This window comes from Rhinolophus hipposideros, assembly GCF_964194185.1.
Source record: "Rhinolophus hipposideros genome assembly, chromosome: 23".
NCBI classification, from domain to species: domain Eukaryota; kingdom Metazoa; phylum Chordata; class Mammalia; order Chiroptera; family Rhinolophidae; genus Rhinolophus; species Rhinolophus hipposideros.
In genome coordinates this window covers 1539672-1561844 of record NC_138069.1, presented here as the reverse complement: position 1 = coordinate 1561844, position 22173 = coordinate 1539672, and the positions used below count along the sequence as shown (strand labels likewise).

The window sequence follows — 22173 nt, the reverse complement described above, 5'->3', positions numbered from 1 at the left end:
ATCCAACTACCTGAGCCACCATGCTGGCCCAATATATTGTTCTTTAATCTGACACTGCTCCTGGTTTCTTCTGGAGCCCACTTCTAACACTGGGAGGGTGGAAGTGGGACAAGCTCTGTGAAGGCAGCCAGGCTCTGTGTCTTTGTTTTCTGATTTCTGCTTGGCCTTGCAGGCTTAAACCACTGTTCTCACCTGAGGTCACTGCCTCGAATGCTGGATTCAGCCACCTTGTATGCTGATCTCTCAGGCAGGACTGTGGGTCACAAGAAGTGTCCCTCTCCCAAGGTTACAGCTCCTGTCTGCATCCCCGGGCCCTCAGCCCGCATCTTTGCACTTCCCACTCCATCCTTCCCCTCTCACCCGATTTGCCCATCTTCACTTGACTCACAGTGTGCGTCTCTCAGGAGTACTTGTGTGATGCGCAGGGAGTCCTTTGTTGAATTATAGCTGTTCCATTTGTTGTAACTTCTAGAGATTTCAAGAAGCACTCTTCATGTCGCCATGTCTGTGACGTCATCCCAGACCCCACAGATTTAAGGGTCCAGCCCCACAAGACCACCCTCAGTTCAGAAGGCAGTTGCAAGTCCTAGATTGCCACCACACTTAGGACCAACAGGTATAAATCAAGGGTTCCTGTGGGTCCTTTCTCAGGTTCAACAACTTGCTAGAATGACTCACAGAGCTCAGGGAAACACTTAAGTGTACTGATTTATTATAAAGGATACAAATGAACAGCCAAATAAAGATGTACCTGAAGTGAAGTTTAGAAAGGTCACTGAAGCAGGAACTTATGCCCCTCTGGAATTTGGGGTGTAACACCAAATACCATGATTTAGGGGTTTTATGGCATCAATTAGGCATGATTGACTAAATCATTGGCTAATGGTGATTGAACTCAGCCTCCAGGACCTCTCCCCGCCCCAGAGATCAGGGATGGGGCTGAAAGTTCCCACCTTCTAATCACATGGTTGGTTCCTCTGGTAACCTGCCTCCATCATGAAGCTATTCAGGGACTCCACTTTGATTTACTTTCTTAACATAAATCAGGTGTGGTTGAAATGGGCTTATTATGAATAACAAAAGACACACCTCTCACCCATGTCACTCAGGCAGTGGTCAACGTGATTGTTCCTACAGATGTGCAGGAGCATAGGGAGCATGGAGCTCACATGCTGTGGTCAGACTTTCAAGTCATGAGGCAAGGGCCCGGTTGAGGCAGAACTGTGGATGCATGATGACAGCATGGTGGCGCTGCCTGTAGATGGCAGCATAGCGGTCATGGGACATAATGGCCAGGAGAGCACCTCCAGTCACTCCCAGCCTGTGGAAAATGCAAAACTGGACCACACACCCTCTGTAACTTATGCTTCTCTGTGGTGCGCTGAGCTTGGCCAGGAGTTGTGGGACGATGTTCATGGTGAAGCTAATGTCCAGGAAGGAGAGGCTGGCGGAGAGAAGTACATAGGAGTGTGGAGGCGCACATCCACACAAGAGACCATTGCCCAAGACAGCATATAAAACCCCGAGACACTGACAAAGAGCATGGATTCTAGTGAGCGTCATGCAGAGACGCCCAGGAGCACAAAGCCATCTGGAGAATTATATCCATCATCACATGTAGCTGGGAGTAGGTGAGTGGAAGGCACAGGATATGAGTCATGAAGTGACTACACCAGTTAGCAAACTTTCAATGTAAATTCATATCCATTGCTCTCAAAAGCTGCTCCACTGATGGCTTTCTGTCACTTCCTGAAGGCCAATTTGGAATGTGTGCTAAAAGGCATGGGAGCATACACACCCTTGGGAAATGGACATTCATGTAAATTTCTTGGCACTGATTTTTTTATTTGAAATATTACTGATGGTAGCCACACCTGGAGTCAATGGTTAGCAATGAGGCTTTTGTTGGGTTGAGGATGACATTTATGTAGTGAAACACTGTTCAGGTGTTGAAATTTTGACAGTACTACTTGCTTTCCTAGTCAATGGCTACATGGAGTCATCTTGACAATTTTTTCCCTCAAATCCCATCATCATCCGCAAATTTTTGCTTTGTTATTAAATGTATCCAGATGCTTATCACTACTCACCACCTCTGTTGCTACAACCCTGCTCCATGCTGCCATCATTTATCACCTGGATTATTGACCTAATATCCTAACTTGCTTCCCCTTTACTTCTGGGCAAAGGATTTGACACAGTGGCCTGAAGATTACATTAAGATATAATAGGATCAAATCAGCCCACTGCTCAACATAACCATTGTCTTTGTGCAAGTCTTGCAATGCTTTCCCCCTAAGATATCCACACACTCACATTTTTAAAAAGTCTCTTTCAGGTTGTTTCTCAAAAGTCGTCTTTCATTGAGGCCCTCCCTCAGTGTGTTATTTAGTATAAAAACCTTCTCAGCTCCCTTCTCCCCTTCCTGCTTTACTTTTAATCATAGTACTTATGACTGTAGAACAAATATGCTAGTGTAATTTATTATGTTTGTTACTTGTCTCATTCTACTAGAGCATAAATTCTATGGAGCTAGGGTTTTCTGTCTGTTTTGTTTACTCCTGGGTCCTCAGTGCCTCGCACAGTTCTGATACACAGCTCCCTTAATCACTATTCATTAAATGGGCTCATTGTGAAACCAGTCAACGATGTGTGGCCATGGGGGGGTGCAGAACTAGAGCAACATAAAGGCATAGTTGAGGAACACGTAGTCCAATCTCACAGCAGTGTTGTCAGAAAATAACTCACAGAACTGTCAGGGTCACTCATAGGTGACCTAGATTATCGTCTCCTCCTCTAAAGGTGGAAGAAAACAAACCATGACCTAGTAGGGAAAACGTGTGAAGCCAGAAGCCCCCAGAGAGGAAAGCGGATAATCTTTTTTTTTTTTTTTAATTAATTAATTTATTTATTAGTTTCAGGTGTACAAAACAAGGTAATACTTAGACGTTCATCATTTATATCCCTCATACTGTGAACCCCCCTCCCCCCATCCACTATCCCTCCGACCTCACACTGAACCATCACATTATATATATAAAATTATAGTTGGCATTCATTAATGTTTAGCTTCTGATGTACAATGCCATGATCAGGTATCCACAGTATCCCTGAGGTGGTCTCCCAAATAGGACGCATGTCCATCGGATACCCAACAAAATCTTTACAACATTATAGAATACCTTCCCCAAATTAATTTTCAAAAGAAAAACCCTGAGGCCATCTTGTGGTTACCAGCTGCTTCCAAATCCCTTCACCTTTCCCCTTATCCCCAACCCCCTCCCACACACCCATCTAACCACTCTCGGTTTTTTCTCTGCGTCCCCAAAACTGACTCTGATTAGTTCATTCACATAGTCTTTTCTTTAGATTCCATATATAAGTGAGATCATATGGTACTTGTCTTTCTCTTTCTGACTTATTTCACTTAACATAATGTTCTCTAGATCCATCCATGTTGCTGCAAATGATAAGATTTCTTTCTTCTTTATGGCTGCGTAATACTCCATTGTATAAATGTACCACAGCTTCTTAATCCAGTCATCTACCGATGGGCATTTTGGTTGTTTCCATATCTTGGCTATTGTGTAAAGTGCTGCAATAAACATAGGAGTGCATACAGATTTTTGAATTGGAGTTTTGGATTTCTCCGGGTAGATGCCTAGGAGTGGAATTACTGGATCATAGGGTAGTTCCATTTTCAGATTCCTGAGATACCTCCATACTGTTTTCCATAGTGGCTGCACTAATCTGCAGTCCCACCAACAGTGCACTAGCGTTCCCTTTTCTCCACATCCGCGCCAGCATTTGTTGTTTGTTGATTTATTGATAATAGCCATTTTGACTGGAGTGAGGTGGTATCTCATTGTGGTTTTTATTTGCATTTCTCTGATGGTTAGTGAGGTTGAGCATTTCTTCATATGTCTTCTTGCCTTCTGTATGTCCTTTTTAGAGAAATGTCTCCCCAAGTCCTCTGCCCATTTTTTAATTGGGTTGTTTGTTTTTTTGGAGTTGAGTTGAGTAAGTTTTTTATAGATTTGTGATATTAATCCCTTATCAGATATATCATTGGCAAATATCTTTTCCCATAGAGTAGGATCCCTTTTTGTTTTATTGATGGTTTCCTTTGCTGTGAAAAAACTTTTTAGTTTGATGTAATCCCACATGTTTATTTTTTCTCTTACTTCGCTCGCGCGAGGGGATATATCAGTGAAAATCTTACTCCGGGTAATGTCCATGAAGTTTCTTCCTATATTTTCTTCTAGATATTTTATGGTTTCAGATCTTACATTTAAGTCTTTAAGCCATTTTGAATTTGTTTTTGTATATGGTGTAAGGAGGTGGTCCAGCTTCATTTTCTTGCATGTGTCCGTCCAGGTTTCCCAACACGGAAAGCGGATAATCTTGCTTCAGATGTCCCTGAAAAGTTCTGGGGCCCTTCTTTACAAAAAACATTATTATTTTTTTCTTCTTTGTTTTTTGAAAAGAAGAATAAATTTAAAATATATGGTGATGGAAGGAGAACTGACTCTGGGTGGTGAACACACAATGGGATTTATAGATGATGTCATACAGAATTGTACACCTGAAATCTATGTAAATTTACTAACAATTGTCACCCCAATAAATTTAATAAAACAAAAAGAAAAGAAGAATAAATTTATTATAATTGGAGTCTACCCAGGTGTGAGGAATAGAACAGCTATAAACTCAACCCTTTAAAAATCTCAGGGAGTGAAACTTATCCATCTGGAAGTTGATCAAGTCAAGTAAATGTGAACAGTCACGTTCACAGTGTTTTAACCTGCATGCAGCATTTCTGTCTTGCACACATAGAAATGGGGCTCAGAGAGCTTCAGACATTTACCAAGATTCCCGTCCAGAAGCTGTATGTGCCTGGGTTGTACGGTGCTGGTGCAGAGACAGCCATCTGATTTGCACATAGAAACCTTGGGCAGCACCGACACTCTGAGAAAGCATCTGGGAGATGGATTCTGAGCCTTCCATGTGGGGTGGGGTCGTTGAGAGCTTTAAGAACACAGCTGGCTTCATAATGTGGATGTAGGTAGGAGAGGTGAATGAGGATAGCTATGTGCGACTGAGTCATGACACAACAAAGTGATTGCTGCACATGGACAGTCACCTCAGATGAACTGAGGGGCACATCAGTCACCTCACTGAGAACCGCCAGCGTTGGTGTCCGTCAGTACAGGTGTGGAAGTCTGTCGGCTCACATGTGCATAAAACGTATGAATGGCATGAAGATGTGGGGGCCGTAGGTGAGTCGTAAAATAATAGTTTAATAGAATTTTTGAGGAAATAGAGAACTTCGTGATAATCTGATCTATTCTAGAAGTGTCCAGAAGCTTACCCAAAGTCCAAGTGCTGCTCAGAGCAAGTACCAGCGTTCCACTCAGAGCAACTGGGTTCTTAGTACAAAAATGACATCGCAGTAAAGGAAGAGTTTTACTCATTTGGACAGTCACCAAAACTGACAAAAACAAAAAAAATCATTCTTGAAAATGTGACCCCATCCCAAGCCCTGTGACATATGACCAAGGAAGCATAGTGACAGTTATGAAACTGTTTTGAGTCCAAATTTTGTTAGTCAAATATGCTACCTCTAACTCTACCCATGAATCTAGGCAACCTGCTAAGATACCGAAGACCTCAAGGAGAACAAACCAGATTATTGAAATGAGTCACTGCTTATCAAGCTTAATTGGAATTACAGAACCACTGAGCCCAGTTTATCTTAAATACCTTGGAAAACAAACAAATACACCCAAGAAGTCACTTGCTGTTAGTGAGCTAGCAACAGCATCTTTCTGTATGCAGGGTGCGAATGTTGTGTAATGGACAGTTTTTTATTTAAGGGATTAAGATTCACAAATTCAGTGCATGTGGCATTAAAAAGTAGGAGAGTAGCCAAGGGATGTGGGAAGCCCTAAAAATATTGGCGATCACCAAGCCATTGGTGGCAGACATGCTAGATTCTGCTCAAAAGCATGTCTGAAGGGCCCATTCTTAAACTTAAAAACCAGAAAATGAGTTTAAATTAGAAAGAAGCACCTGTTTTTTTCCTAAGAAAACTGCTAGCAAAAGGAGTGATGACGGCTCACAGCATTTCCAGAATGAGAAATATACACTGATCCCCAAAGGACCTGGGTGTCACCAAACCCTTATAATCACAAAACATTTGTTTTATCCCCTAGAGCACCGAGGAGGGACAGACGTGATGAAATAGAGCAGGGGAGAGAAATTGGAGGGAAAAAAGCTTAGGGGATTTTTTTCCCTGTTGAATAATTATAATTTTATTACTATTCTGTACATGAAGAATTGATTGCTATAAATAAAACCTTATTTTAGTTTTTTATACTGCCAAACGTTGCTTATAGAACATAAGAATAAGGTCTCTTCAACCAAATATTTATCATGTAGTGGAGAAGAGAGTCTGAAATATTTGCTCATCACATTAATTTTGATACATGCTTGATGGATTTCTTCTTTTTTTTTTTTTGTCCCCCTTCCAGTCGTCCTGTACCCCCAGGCCGACCACAGTCCACACAGACTGCTTGAATCCTCTGTGGTCCTCGAGCAGCCTCAGAAGTGCTGTGGCTGGACTGCCTCCATAGATTTCTTTGTAAGTTAATTTTATTGTTGGTCACACCCCTGATGAACTAACATTTTTCATAGTAGAATGAGTTTATTTTTATTGTGGTAAAATACATTTATTGTAAACTTACCGTTGTAACCATTTAATTTTAATTTTTTATTTTAAAATATTTTTTATTTAAGTAGAGTGGGTATACAATATTACATTATATTGGTTATATTAGTTTCAGGTTTACAATAGAGTGACTGGATATTTGTACACCTTACAATGTGATCACATCACTAGTAATCATTTTAAAGTGTGCAAGTCAGTGGCATTAAGTGCACTCACACAATTGTGCAACCATCACCAATGCCTAGCTGCAGAACTTTCTCATCACTCCAAATGCAACACTTAAGGAATCACTCCCCATTTGTTTTCTGTCTCTAGCCCTTGAAGACCATCAGTCTGCTTTCGGTCTCTGTGGCATTGCCTGTTTTGGACATTTCACATGAGTGAAATCGTACAATATGTGGCCTTTGGGTATGGCTTAGAATCGTGTTTTCAAGGTTTATTCATGTTGTAGAGTGTGTCAGTGTTTCATTTGACTTCATAGCTGAATGCTATGCCAACTGTATGACCTCATCACATTATGTTTCTCTCTTCAATGTTGATTGACATTTGGTTTATTTGTTGAAGGACAGTTAGGTTGTTTTCATACACATTTTGGCTATTTTGTAAATAGAGCTGCTACGAACATTTCTCTACAAATTTTGTTTCAACACCTGTTTTCAATTACTTTAGGTGTACACCTAGGAGTGAATTGCTGGGTCATATGATAATTTTCTAATTTTTTAATAAATTTATTTGGGTGACATTGGTTAGTAAAATTATATAGGTTTCAAATATACATTTCTGTAATACATCATTTACATATTGTATTGTGTGTTCACCTCCCAGTCAATTCTCCTTCCATCACCATATATTTGACTCCATTTACCCCTTCTACCATCTCTCTCTCCCCCTTACTCTCTGATAATCACTAAACGGTTGTCTGTGTCTATGAGTTTTTGTTTGTTTGTCTTGTTTGTTGCTTTCAGTTTTATATCCCACACATGAATGAAATCATATGGTTCTCCACTTTTTCTGTCTGACTTATTTTGCTTATCGTGACAATCTCAAGATCCATCCATGTCGTCACAAATGGCAGTATTTCATCTATTCTTATGACTGAGTAATATTCCATTGTGTATATGTACCACATCTGTTTATCCAACCATCTATCAAAGGATACTTTGGTTATTTCCATGTCTTGGTCACTCTTAATAATGCTGTAATGAATACAGGAGTACATATATCTTTATGGATAAATGTTTCCAGATTTTTGGGGTAGATACCCAGAAGAGAAATTGTTGAATCATAGGTAGTTCTATTCTTAATTTTTTGAGGAGACTCCATACTGTTTCCCATAGTGGATGTACCAATTTGCATCCCCAACAGCAGTGTATGAGGGTTCCTTTTTCTCCACAACCTCTCCAACACTTGTTATTGTCTTTTGATAATAGCCATTCTGACAGGTGTGAGGTGGTATCTCATTGTGGTTTTGACTTGGATTTCCCTCATAGCTAGTCAAGTTGAGCATCTTTTCATGTATCTGTTGGGTGTTTGTATGTCTTCTAGGGAGAAATGTCTGTTCAGGTGCCCTGCCCACTTTTTAATTGGATTATTAGCTTTTGTGTCATTGAGTTGTATGAGTTTTTTTTTTATATATTTTGGATATTAGCCCCTTTTTGGAGGTGTTGTTTGCAAATGTCCGCTCCTAGTCAGTGGTTGCCTCTTTTCTTTTAGTTTTTTTTTCTTTTTTTGTTGATGGTTCCTTTTGTTGTGCAAAAGCTTTTTAATTGGATATAGTCCCAAGTTTAGTATCTATGTTTGCTTCTGTGTGATAATTCTATAATTAACTTAGTGTGGAATTGCTAAATTTTTTCATGGTGGCCACATCATTTAGCATCCCTATGAGCAATGTATGTTCCAATTTCTCCACATCTTTTTTTTTTGCTTGCATCACTTTATTTATTATTATTATTTTTTAATTAAAGTTTATTGGGGTGACAATTGTTAGTAGTTACATAGATTTCAGGTGTACAATTCTGTATTACATCATCTATAAATCCCATTGTGTGTTCACCACCCAGAGTAGTTCTCCTTCCATCACCATATATTTGATCCCCCTTACCCTCATCACCCACCCCCCAACCCCCTTTCCCTCTGGTAACCACTAAACTATTGTCTGTGTCTATGAGGTTTTGTTTCTCAATTGTTTGTCTTGTTCTTTTGTTGTTTTCGGTTTATATACCACATATCAGTGAAATCATAGGGTTCTCTGCTTTTTCTGTCTGACTTATTTCATTTAGCATTATATTCTCAAGATCCATCCATGTTGCCACAAATGCTCCTATTTCATCTTTTCTGACCTTCAAATAGTATTCCATTGTGTATATATACCACAACTTCTTTTTTTTTATTATTAAATTTATTGGGGGGACAATTGTTAGTAAATTTACATAGATTTCAGGTGTACAATTCTGTATTACATCATCTATAAATCCCATTGTGTGTTCACCACCCAGAGTCAGTTCTCCTTCCATCATCAATAATTTTTTTTTTTTTTTTTTTTTTTTTTTTGTTGAGAGCCCGCTGGCCCATGTGGGAATCGAACCGGCAGCCTCCGGAGTTAGGAGCACGGAGCTCCAACCGCCTGAGCCACCGGGCCGGCCCTAATAATTTTTTTTTTATTTAAACATTCACTGTATTGTTTGATAACACCTCATATGAAGGAGAGTGTCTTCCAGGAATTTCTAGTAAAGAATAATCTAGTGGTCAGATCATTTTTCTCTTCAATTTCTCACATTTTTAATATTTAATCATATAATTTATATGTTCCATTAATTGTAGTAATTACATTTTCTGAATTTGAATTGAACACCAGTCATCGATTTTTAGCCCTTAAATTTAGATGCCCTAAATTAATTAGATTTGCATTATACAATGCTAATGTCATTTTTAACTGTGGAGAATGTCATGAAAAGTGCAAATGATATTGTAATCTGATGTCTAAAAATGAGAATGAGTAGTTGAGTAACTGAATGGTATTTGAAATTGTAGTATATAATCAGATTTATGATCTTTTAAATTCAGAAATATGTTAGCTATTTAATACTATTCAATCCCTTAATTATATCACTGTGGATTGAATAAATCTATCCAAAGAACTGAAAAGGCATTGTTTTGTAGTGCATTGTAATACCTGACTGTTTGGCAGCTTCAATACATTATTATTATTATTTTTTAAAATTTATTAGTTTCAGGTGTACAAGACAAGGTAATACTTAGACGTTCATCATTTATATCCCTCACACTGTGGACCCCCTTCCCCCAATCTCCCCATCCACTATCCCTCCGACCTCACACCGAGGCATCATATTATATATATAAAATTATAGTTGGCATTCATTAATGTTTAGCTTCTGGTGTACAATGCCATGATCAGGCATCCACAGTATCCCTGAGGATATACCACAACTTCTTTATCCATTCATCAATCGAAGGACATTTTGGATGTTTCCATGTCTTGGCCACCATAATAAAGCTGCAATGAACATTGGAACACACGTGTCTCTATGGATAAATGTTTTCAGATTTTTTTGGGTAGATACCTAGGAGTGGGATTGCAGGGTCATACGGTAATTCTATTTGTGATTTTTTGAGGGACATCCACACTGCCTTCCATAGTGGCTGCACCAGTCTGCATTCCCACCAACCGTGTATGAGGGTTACTTTTTTCTCCACAACCTCTCCAAAACTTGTTACTATTTGTCTTGTTGATGATAGCCATTCTGACTGGGGTGAGGTGATATCTCATTGTGGTTTTTATTTGCATTTCTCTGATGACTAGTGATGTTGAGCATTTTTTCATATGTCTATTTGCCATTTGTATGTCTTCTTTGGAGAAATGTCTCTTCAGGTCTTCAGACCATTTCTTAATTGGGTTGTTTGTTTTTTGTTGTTGAGTTGCATGAGTTCCTTGTATATTTTGGATATTAGCCCCTTATCAGAGGCACTGTTTGCAAAAATCTTCTCCCATTCAGGAGGTTGCTTTTTTATTTTGTCGATGGTTTCTTTTGCTGTGCAGAAGCTTAAGTTTTATATAGTCCCATTTGTTTATTTTAGCTTTTACTTCCATTGCCTTTGGAGTCAAATTCATAAAATGCTCTTTGAACCCAAGAACCATAAGTTTAGTACCGATGTTTTCTTCTATGCAGTTTATTGTGTCAGGTCTTATACTTAAGTCTTTGATCCATTTTGAATTAATTTTGGTACATGGTGACAGATAGCAGTCCAGTTTCATTCTTTTGCACGTGGCTATCCAATTCTGCCAGCACCATGTATTGAAGAGGCTGTTTTTCCTCCAATGTAAGTTTTTAGCTTCTTTGTCAAAAATTATCTGTCCATATTTATGTGGTTTTATTTCTGGGTTCTCAACTCTATTCCATTGGTCAATGTGTCTGTTTTACTGCCAATACCATGCTGTTTTGATTCTTGTAGCCCTGTAGTACAAGCTAAAGTCAGGGAGTGCGATACCTCTACTATTGTTCTTTCTTCTTAAGATTGGTTTGGCTATTCGGGGTCTTTTGTGGTTCCAAACAAATCTGATGATTTTTTGTTCTATTTCTTTAAAAAATGCAAATTGGGATTTTGATGGGAATTGCATTAAATCTGTTTATTGCTTTGGGTAATGTGGCCATTTTAACTATGTTGATTCTTCCAATCCATGAGCACGGAATGTCTTTCCATTTCTTTGTGTCTTCTTCAATTTATTTCAAAAATGTCTTATAGTTTTCATCATGTAGGTCCTTCACATCCTTGGTTAAGTTTATTCCTAGGTATTTTATTCTTTTTGCTGCAATTGCAAAGGGAATTGTTTTTTGTATTTCTTTTTCTGAGATTTCATTGTTAGTATATAGGAATGCAATGGACTTTTGTACGTTGATTTTGTAGCCAGCAACTTTACTGTATTTGTTCATTGTTTCTAACAGCTTTTTGGTGGAGTCTTTAGGGTTTTCGATATATAGCATCATGTCATCTACAAAGAGTGAGAATTTAACTTCTTCTTTCCCAATTTGGATGCCTTTTATTTCTTTCTTTTGCCTGATTGCTCTGGCAAGGATTTCCAACACTATGTTGAAAAGCAGAGGTGATAGAGGACAGCCCTGTCGTGTTCCTGAACATAAAGCAAAGGGCTTCAGTTTTTCACCATTAATTATGAGATTAGCTGAGGGCTTGTCATAGTTGGCCTTTATTATGTTAAGGTATTTTCCTTCTATACCTATTTTATTAAATGTTTTAATCATAAATGGATGTTGTATCTTGTCAAATGCTTTTTCTGCATCAATTGATAGAATCATATGATTTTTGTCCTTTCTTTTGTTTATGTGATGTATCACATTGATGGATTTGCGGATGTTGAACCATCCTTGTGCCCCGAGGATGAACCCCACTTGGTCGTGATGAGTAATCTTTAATGCATTGTTGTATTCGATTTGCTAGAATTTTGTTTAGGATTTTTGCATCAGTATTCATAGAGATATAGGTCTGTAGCTTTCTTTTTTTGTGTTGTCTTTACCAGGTTTTGGTATCAGGGTAATGTTGGCCTCATAAAATGACTTAGGGAGTACTGACTCTTCTTCAATTTTTTGGAAGAGTTTGAGCAGGATTGGTATTAGATCCTCTTTGAAGGTTTGGTAGAATTCACTAGTGAAGCCATCTGGTCCTGGACTTTTGCTTTTGGGAAGGTTTTGGAGGACTGAATCAATTTCATTACTGGTGATCGGTCTGTTTCAATTTTCCAGTTCTTCATGATTCAGCCTTGGAAGGCTATATGTTTCTAAGAATTTGTCCATTTCTTCTAGGTTATTGAATTTGGTGGCATATAGTCCTTCATAGTATTCTTGCATGATCCTTTGTATTTCTGTGGTGTCCGTGGTAACTTCCCCTTTTTCATTTCTGATTTTGTTCATTAGGGTCTTCTCTCTTTTTATCTTAGTGAGTCTAGCCAAGGGTTTGTCGATTTTGTTAATCTTTTCAAAGAACCAGCTCTTTGTGACATTAACTTTTTCTATTGTCTTTTTGTTCTCCATTTCATTTAGTTCTGCTCTGATTTTTGTTATTTCCTTTCTTCTGCTGACCTTGGGTTTCACTTGTTCTTCTCGTTCTAGTTCTTTAAGGTGTAACATGAGGTTATTTATTTGGGATTTTCATTGTATCTTGAGATAGGCCTGTAATGATATAAACTTCCCTCTTAAAACTGCTTTTGCTGCATCCCAAAAATTTTGGTAGGATATATTTTCATTGTCATTTGTTTCTATGTATCTTTTGATCTTTTCCTCTAATTTATTCTTTGACAAAGTCGTTCTTTAAAAGTATGTTGTTTAATCTCCATGTATTTGTGTTTTTTCCTGCTATCTTTTTGCAGTTGATATCCAATTTCAAAGCTTTGAGATCAGAGAATGTGCTTGGTATGATTTCAATCTTCTTAAATTTGCTGAGGCTGATTTTGTGTCCCAATATATGGTCTATTCTTGAGAATGTTCCACGTACACTCGAAAAGAATGTTTTGAGTTTCGAAAAGAATTTTCTGATGTTTTAGGATGAAGTGCTCTATATATGTCAATTATGTCCATTTCATCTAATGTGTCATTTAGGGCTGCTCTTTTGTTTTTTATTTTCTGTTTGGATGATCTATCCATAGCTGTCAATGATGTATTTAAGTCCCCTAGTATAATTGTGTCTCTCGGAGACAGCATATGGTTGGGTTTAGTTTTTTGATCCAATCTGCTACTCTGCTCCTTTTTATTGGTGAGTTCAGTCCATTTACATTTAGGGTGATTATTGATACGTGAGGATTTCCTGTCATTCTATCTTTACTTTTCTGGTAAGGCTGTGTCTCCATTGTTTCTTTGCCTTTTTGGTGTTGTCTATTATTTCTGTGTGGTGGTATTCTATGATGTTTCCCTGTGTTTCTTCTCTTATTACAGTACATATTTCAGTTCTGGATTTTTTTTTTGGGTGGTTACCCTTAAGTTTATGTAAAAGAAAGTTTGATATTTAGAGTATTCCATTTTCTTCAGCACACTTACTTTCTCCATTCCCATATTCCGGTTTAGGCCTTTACTCTCCCCCTTTTTGTGTTGCCATAAATTGTCTTTGTTGATGGTGGTCGAATAGCCTCCTTTGGTATTTCTTGTAGTGCAGGTTGTGTATTAGAAAATTCCCTCAGCTTCTGTATGTCTGCAAAATCTTTATTCCTCCTTCATATCTAAAGGATATCTTTTGCTGGATATATTATTCTTGGTTCATAATTTCTCTCTTTCAATAGTTTGAATATTTGGTTCCACTCCCTCCTGGCTTGTAGAGTTTCTGCTGAAAAATCTGATGATAATCTAATGGGCTTTCCTTTGTACGTTACCGTCTTCTTTTCCCTGGCTGCCTTGAGAATTCTTTCTTTGTCATTGATTGTAGAGAGCTTCAATACAATGTGCCTTGGTGAAGGCCTGTTGGGATTGAGGTAATTAGGTGTTCTATTTGCTTCTTAGATTTGAGGATCCAGTTCTGTCCACAAGTCTGGGAAGTTCTCATCAACAATTTGTTTGAATATATTCTCTGTTCCCTTGTCTCTTTCTTCTACTCCTGGTATGCCCATTATTCTTATATTGCTCTTTTTGATAGAGTCAGAAAGTTCTTGTAGAGTTCTTTCATTACTTTTAAGTCTCAAGTCTCTTTCTTCTTCCATCTGTGTAATTTCTAGGTTTCTATCTTCGATGTCACTGATTCTTTCCTCCATCTGGTCAACTCTACTACCTAAGCTGGTTATTTCATTCTTAATTTCTTCTACTGAGTTCTTAATCTCCAGAAATTCCATTTGGTTCTTTTTTAAAATTTCAATCTCTTTCGTAAAATGCTCATGTTGTTCTTTGATTGAATTTCTGAGTTCATTAAATTGCCTTTCTGTGTTTTCTTGAATCTTGTTGAGTTTTTTCAGAACTGCAATCTTGAATTCTGTGTCTTTTAAGTCACATATTTCCATATCTTTAAGTTCCTTTTCTGGAGACTTTTCACTTTCTTTCTGTGCTGTCTTGTTGCCTTAGTTATTCATGGCAATTACTGATTTATTATTTCTCTTCCTAGACATCTACAGGAGTGGTTTCTGCAACAGATTGATAGGAGGAGGTCTTTCTTTTGTTTTCCAATACTTGTTGGTAGAATATTTTATTTTCTCTGACTGCAGCTTTTTGTCCCCTCTCTCACACAGTACTGCTATGTTTTCTATGCATTATTCTAGCTTCTCACACAATGGGGGGATTCCCTGGTAAATGGGTTTCTCCTCTGTTAACAGTTTGCCTGGGTCACAGGGTGCAGTATCCATGTGGGTATGCAGAGAGCTTTTGAAGTTAAAAGCTCTTCCTGCACCAGATTCAGAGCCCGTATGTTTCAGCAGTTCTGTTTACTCCTGCAGGGATCCATCCAGATAGGTGGGGTCAGCGGCGGGGTGAGTTGTGAGATATGGCCCAGAGCAATGGCGGCCACCATCACCACAGCCGGTCCTGCTTCCACAGCTCCCTCCCCTTTGCCAGAACTAGTTAGGCTGCGAATTTGTGTCTGCGGTCCACAGTTCTAAGAACTGCAAATATTCTGTTCTTTTGATCTGACACTGCTGCTGTTCCACCTCTAGCACTGGGCAGGTGGGGGTGGGGCGAGCTCTGGGAGGGTAAGGAGGGGGGCGTTAGTCTCAGTGCCTAAGGTTTCTGTTCTCTGCTCGGCAGTGAGGGCTTAAACCACCGTTTTCAGCCTTCTTCCCTCAGTCTTTGCTCAGAGGTCTCTGCTGTGAGCTCTGGGTTCAGCTGTGTCATATGCTGTCCCCTCAGCCCTGTGGGCCGTAAGCGGAGCCCTAGCAGTCCGAGTTCTTCCCTCTCCCACAGCTGCGGTAGTTCCGGGATGCAGTGAGCTCGGAGCACTGAGTTAGGTCTGCGTCCTGTGCCCAGATAGGCCATCTCCGCACCTCTCCTTTCCCTCCTCCCCTGCTTGTGCAATTTGCCTGCCTCTAGGTGAATTCAGTAGTCAGTCTGTTCATCTTGCCTTTCTGCTGTGCAGGTAGTCCTTTGTGGAGTTACAGCTGTTTAATTTGTTGTAAATTCCGGGGTAGATTTTCAGAGGCTCACCTCACGCCGCCATTTTGATTGCTTCTCTCTCCACATCTTTCAACACTTGTTATTTTCAACCTAAAAAAGTAATATGGTCATCTTAGTGGGTATAAAGTGATATCTCATTGTGGGTTTTATGTGTATTTCCCTAAAGTCTACTGATCTGTGCAATGTTTTATGAGCTTTGGGTCACATATATGTTCTTTGAAAAAATGTCTATTCAAGTTCTTTGTCTATTTTTAGTTGAGTTGTTAGTATATTTGTTGTGATGATATGAATTCTGTACATATTCTAATCACTAGACTCTTTTTAGATAAATAATTTGAAAATATTTTCTCTGATCTGTGTCCTTTTTACTCTTTTGATAGTGTCTTAGTATAAAAAAAGTTTTCTTTTAAAATTTTGTTGAAGTCCAATTTATTTTCTTTTTTTCCATTGTTTTTTGGGTGTTGTATTTAAGGAACCATTGTCAAATGCAAGGTATCAAAGTTTTACTCTGTGTTTTCTTCTAAGAATTTTATTTTTAAAATTTTTTCTCCCATACTCAATTCTCTTCTTCATCTGTTTATTTTATTATTTATTTTGCTTTTTAAAATGGCTACTAGGCTATTATAGGTTTTCTCTTTCCCAACATTTTTATGTTGTAGAAGGTGTTGAATAATGTAATTTGGCACCAAATGGTATACCATTTTGAAAATTTATAGAATGCAGTGAAGTTCATTAGTTTACCATTAATTTTACTTTCATTTCTGACTTAATTTAGTATAGAGTGCAATTAACAGGGTAAAAGTTTAGTTGGATAAAGAGCCTTTGACTGTTACAGAATTTTAAAATAATCATTCAGTTCATAAACTTAATTCGTAAAAATCATATTTATTTTATAACTTTTTCTTCTTTTAATAATACTGAGTTCTCAACATAGGACTATAAAACAAAAGTCAAATACTAAATAAGCAGGTAACAGTTCATTGTTTCCTGGTTTGGTCTTGTTTGTTTTTTTTTCATTAAGTGTTGACAGTTTGAAAATTTTTACCCAAGGTCTGATTGTAACTTTGCTACCACCTTCTGGAAAAATAATGTACAGCTTATGATATTTGACTAGGATGAGTTTCCACAATTTTTTTGATTTCCTATTGTACACTCATTTTACTTGTATTTATTGCAGCTAAAAACAAAAGCTGTTAAAAGGCAAAGATGGCAGAGGAAAACAAGAGCACAGAGTTTCCCTTCTGCAACACCTTGAGAAATAATATATTTTTAAAGATTTTTATTAAAATATAGCTAAAGTACAACATCATATTAGTTTCAGGTGTACACAATAGTTATTCAACATGTATATACCTAAAAAGTGATCACCATAAGTCCAGCAACCATCAGACACCTTACCATGCTATCACAATATTGTTGACTATATTCCCCATGCTGTACATTACATCCCCATGACTTACTTGTTATACCTGGAAATTTGAATCTCTTATTCCCTTTCCCATCCACCCCTTCATCTTCCAAATTGCTGATTCAATCCTCTCCTTCATCTAATCTACTGTTGATTCCCTGCAACGTATTCTTCATCCCTGTTATTGTATTTTTTATTTCTGACTGGTTCTTTTTCATGATTTTTAACTTCATTTCAATATTTCCTATCTTTTTGTTGAAGTTCTCCCTGAGATCATTGAACATCCTTATAACCAGTGTTTTGAACTCTGTGTCTGGTAGATTGTTTGTTTCCATTTTGTTTAGCTCTTTTCTGGCACTTTGTCCTAGTCTTTCATTTGGGTCATTTTCTTGTGTCCCAATTTTGGCTGCCTCCCAGTATTTGTTTCTATGTATTAGGTTGGGCTGGCTGCTATGTCTCCTGGTCTTAGTGGAATGGCGTTACATAGTAGGTGCCCAGTGGGGCCAAGTGGTGCAGAGTCTGGCTACCTGGTCACCAGAGTCAGATGCTTCAGGTTTGTCCCTTGCATGGGTTGTTTGTTCCCTTATGTGGTAGTTGAGACTTGGTTGCTGTTTGCATGCCAATGGGAAGGATTGACCCTCAGGCTGATTGGTTGTGAGGACAGGCTGTGACTATAATGGAGGAGCTGTTGTAGAGGGGCTGACCCTACAGAGCAGGATTCTCTTTAGCAGGGCTCTGATGCCTGCTTAATGTGCCCTTTTGTGTGTATTGTTCTTGGGTGCAGCCAGGTGATGCTTCAGCTCAGTTTGGAGCTGGCCACTGGGTGTGCCAGGCCCACCAGGGAGGGGTCCCCTGCAGATCAAGTTCAGCTGCAGTCTGTGCCCTGCCCAGGGTCACCTGGCTTGAGCCACAGAGCAATTCATAGATGGCCACTACCTACACTCTACTTGGAGGTGCATTGAGAGTTCAAGCTACGAACCAAGGCTGCTTGCTGCTAGTGCTGGGTTTAGGGTTATTCAACCAGAGGTACAAAACACACTGAAGCCAGATATTGCTTGTTTCGGTTTTGTAAACCTTTGAAAGACTTTAGGAAAGTCTATAGCATGAGCCATGGCAGGTATGAAAAAGCCACAGAAAGCAGGTTGGGTGTGACCAAAAGTTGAGTGTGTTGGCGTCTCAGATTCACCAGGGCATGTCAAACGAATGGTGTAAACCAGCTGGATGGGGAATCATATATGGCATCCCAGGCATCTGCATGCCGGGAATGGGGTGGGCTCAATAAAGAAACAATGGCATCCACCAGCTCCTCCATCTTGGTGAAAGCTGTCCCTCCAGCCCTCATCCTGAAACCAAACAGCTCAGTTTCTCTCCATATGTCCCTGGCACCTTTTGAGCTGCTGCCCCAGTGCTGGAGCTCAGAGAGAGTGAGTCCTTCAGTAAGTAAGTCCATGTATGGGCCCTTTAAGCGGAGTGCCTGGAAAAACAGCTGCCCTCCGTGTCACTCAGCCTCAATCTCCACTGATTTCCACAACCGGAAATTATGTGGACTTCTCTTCCCTGCACTGAAACCCTGAGCTGGGGAGCCTCATGTGGCACAGGGACCTCTTGTTCCTCTTGGGGGGACCTCCAAAGCCAAGATATCCTTCCTCATTTTTTCCCCCAACGTCCAGTAGCATTTATTTTTCCTAGATTACGGATACAATTAATTGTAGCAAGACAGTGCTTAATATTACTTAAGCCTCATTTTAGGTTCTTTGAACTACCTCAGTATTTGTAAATGTGAGAATTCACATTCCAGTAACTGGAAAACTAAAATTTGACAAACCAACAAATTTACTCAATATTGATGTACCTATACAAAATTTTATATACAACATGTGGATTTTATTACAGAATTTGGCCTTTGTAAACTAGCTTACACATCAACAAAGTTTCTCTTTGCTTATCTGTCCTAACCTATGAAGTGTTGCACCAACAGACCCCCTTCTGTAGCTTTTTACTATATGAACACATGATTTCTCCCCTTAAGACAAGGTGAAAAAAAACAAAGTTCGCACCCAGAAAAAAAACGTTAACTCCAAATTATCAAATTCAAAAGTTTCAGCAGATGTAACACAAGACCTAAGTTATGGTCAACTCTTCAAGTCTCTTACATAAGTAGTACAATGGGACATTACTTTGTTGACCAAAAGAACACACAGATTTCTCATTAAACTTTGTTTTAATGAATCTCAAAATTCTGTGACAGATCTTTGGTCAAGTTGTTTCCATTAAAAAGCACTGATTTACAAAACTAATAACTTAAAAACTACCACACACAAAAAACAAATGGTCCACAAAATATTCTCCTTTCCTTCTAAAGGTTTTATGATGCATTGTAATTATTAAGCAGTCTTTTACTGTGAAACTTAAATGGCCAATTGAGTCGAACCGTTCTGAGACCGTTCTTCCACCGCTGATTAAGACTGAGGTGGCAGGTATTGGGGATAATATTCATTTAGACTTCTGAGCTCTCTGGGCAGATTTGGTGACCTTGCCAATTCCAGTTGGCTTCTTGTCCACTGCTGTGATGACACCCACAGCAACTGTCTCATGTCACGAACAGCAAAACGGCCTGGAGGAGGGCAGTTAGAGAAGATCTCAACACACTTGGGCTTGTGAGGAACCGTGTCAATGATGGCAGCATCACCAGATTTCAAAAACTTGGGGCCATCTTCCAGCTTTTCCTTGAAGGACAATTAATCTTCTCCTTCAGCTCTGCAAATTTGCAAGTAATGTGACCTGTGCAAGCAATGTGAGCTGTGTGAGCTGTGTGACAATGAAGCACAGGTGTGGATCTGGCACTGATTTGGCCTGGATGATTTGGAATAATCACCTGAGCCATGAATCCAGCTACCTCAGTTGGTGGGTCATTTTTGCTGTCACCAGCCACATTGCCATGATGAACATCTTTGACAGACACATTCTTGACCTTGAAGCTCACATTGTTCCAGGAAGAGCTTCACTCAAAGCTTGATGGTGCATTTCAACAGACTTTACTTCAGTTGTAACATTGACTGAAGCAAAAGTGACCACCATGCCAGATCTGAGAACACTGGTCTCCACTGTCCCCACAGGGACAGGACCAATACCACCAATTTTGTAGACATCCTGGAGGGGCAGACGCAAAGGCTTGTCAGTTGTACGAGTTGGTGGCAGGATGCAGTCCAGAGCTTCAAGCAGCATGGTTCCACTGACACTGCCATCTTTACGGGTGACTTTCCATCCCTTGAACCACGGCATGTTAGCACTTGGCTCCAGCATGAAGTCACCATTCCAACCAGAAATTGGCACAAATGCGACTGTGCCAGCGTTGTAGCCAATTTTCTTAATGTAGGTGCTGACTTCCTTCATGATTTCCTCATATCTCTTCTGGTTATAAGGCAGCTCAGTGGAATCCATTTTGTTAATACCCACAATTAATTGTTTCACACCCAGTGTGTAAGCCAGAAGGACACGATCACGGGTCTGCACATTCTGGGAGATACTTGCTTCACATTCACCAACACCACCAGCAGCAACTAGGACAGCACAGTTGGCCTGAACTGTGACTGTAATCATGTTTTTGATAACATCTCTGTGTCCTGGGGCATCAGTGATGGTCACACAATACTTCCTAGTCTCGAATTTCCACAGGGAGATATCAATGGTGATCCCACATTCACATGCAGCTTTCAGTTTATCCAAGACCCAGGCATACTTGAAGGAGCCCTTTCCCATCTCAGCAGCCTCCTTCTCAAGTTTTTCGATGGTTGTTTTGTCGATCCCACCACATTTGTAGATCAGATGCCCAGTAGTGGTCGACTTGCCGGAATCTACGTGTCCAATGACAATGATGTTGATGTGTGTCTTTTCCTTTCCCATTTTGGGTTAGATTCAGCGGTGGTTTTCACTACACCTGTGTTCTGGCGGCAAACCCCTTTTGAAAAGCTTTCTCCTCATTTTTAATGGCAGGTGTGGGACAAGCCTGTTCCTCATCTCTGCCCCTCCTACCAGTTTGAGGTGGCTTCTTCTGCATGTCTGTAGTTGTAGGGTTTCGGTTCAGCAAGATTTCAGGCAATTCTCAATGATGCTTGTTCTGTAGTTTAGTTGTAATTTTGATGTGGTTGTGAGAGAAGGTAAGCACAGCATTTACCTAATCCACCCTCTTGAACGGAATCCTCTAATTATGATTTATTTTGTGTGGCGACAACATTTGATATTTACTCTTCCAGCAACTTTCAAGTGTATAATACAGTATTAACTATAATCACCATGCTGTACATGAGATCCTCAAAACTTAACTATCTTTTAACTGTTAGTTTGTACCCTTTCATCAATATCTCCTTGTTTCCCCACTTCTAAGCCCCTGACAACCACCAGTCTACTCTCTGTTTTAATGAGTTTCATATACAAATTATACTATATATGTGATTCTATATATGTGATATTATACAGTATTTGTCTTTCTCTGTCTGACTTATTTCATTTAGTATAATACTCTCTAGGTCATTTAGTATAATACCTCATAGGTCCATCCATGTTGTTGCAAATGTCAGGATTTCCTTCTTTCTCATGGCTGAAGAATATTTTATTGTATGTATATGTATGTGCCACTTTACCCATTCATCTATTGTAGGACACTTAGGTGATTTCCATGTCTTGGCTGTTGTGAATAATGCTGCAGTGAACATCGGATGGATGATATATCTTTGTGATTCTGTTTTCATTTCCTTTAGATAGATACCCAGAAGTGGGATTGCTGGGTCATATGGTAGTTCTATTTTTAACTTTTTGATAAACTTTTGCACTGTTTTCCATGATGGCTGCACAAATTTGCATCCCACCAACAGTGCACAAGAGTTCCTTTTTCTCCACATCCTCTCCAACACTTGTTATCTCTGTCT

At 39.2% G+C, this 22173-nt stretch overlaps 1 pseudogene across 1 annotated transcript; it reads right to left on the bottom strand.

The window, feature by feature from the left end:
- Positions 1 to 19741: 19741 nt before the first annotated feature.
- Positions 19742 to 21184, bottom strand: LOC308491774 (elongation factor 1-alpha 1-like; annotated as a pseudogene). Its single transcript has one exon. The product of its transcript is annotated as an elongation factor 1-alpha 1-like (transcript).
- Between the last annotated feature and the right edge of the window lie 989 nt (positions 21185 to 22173).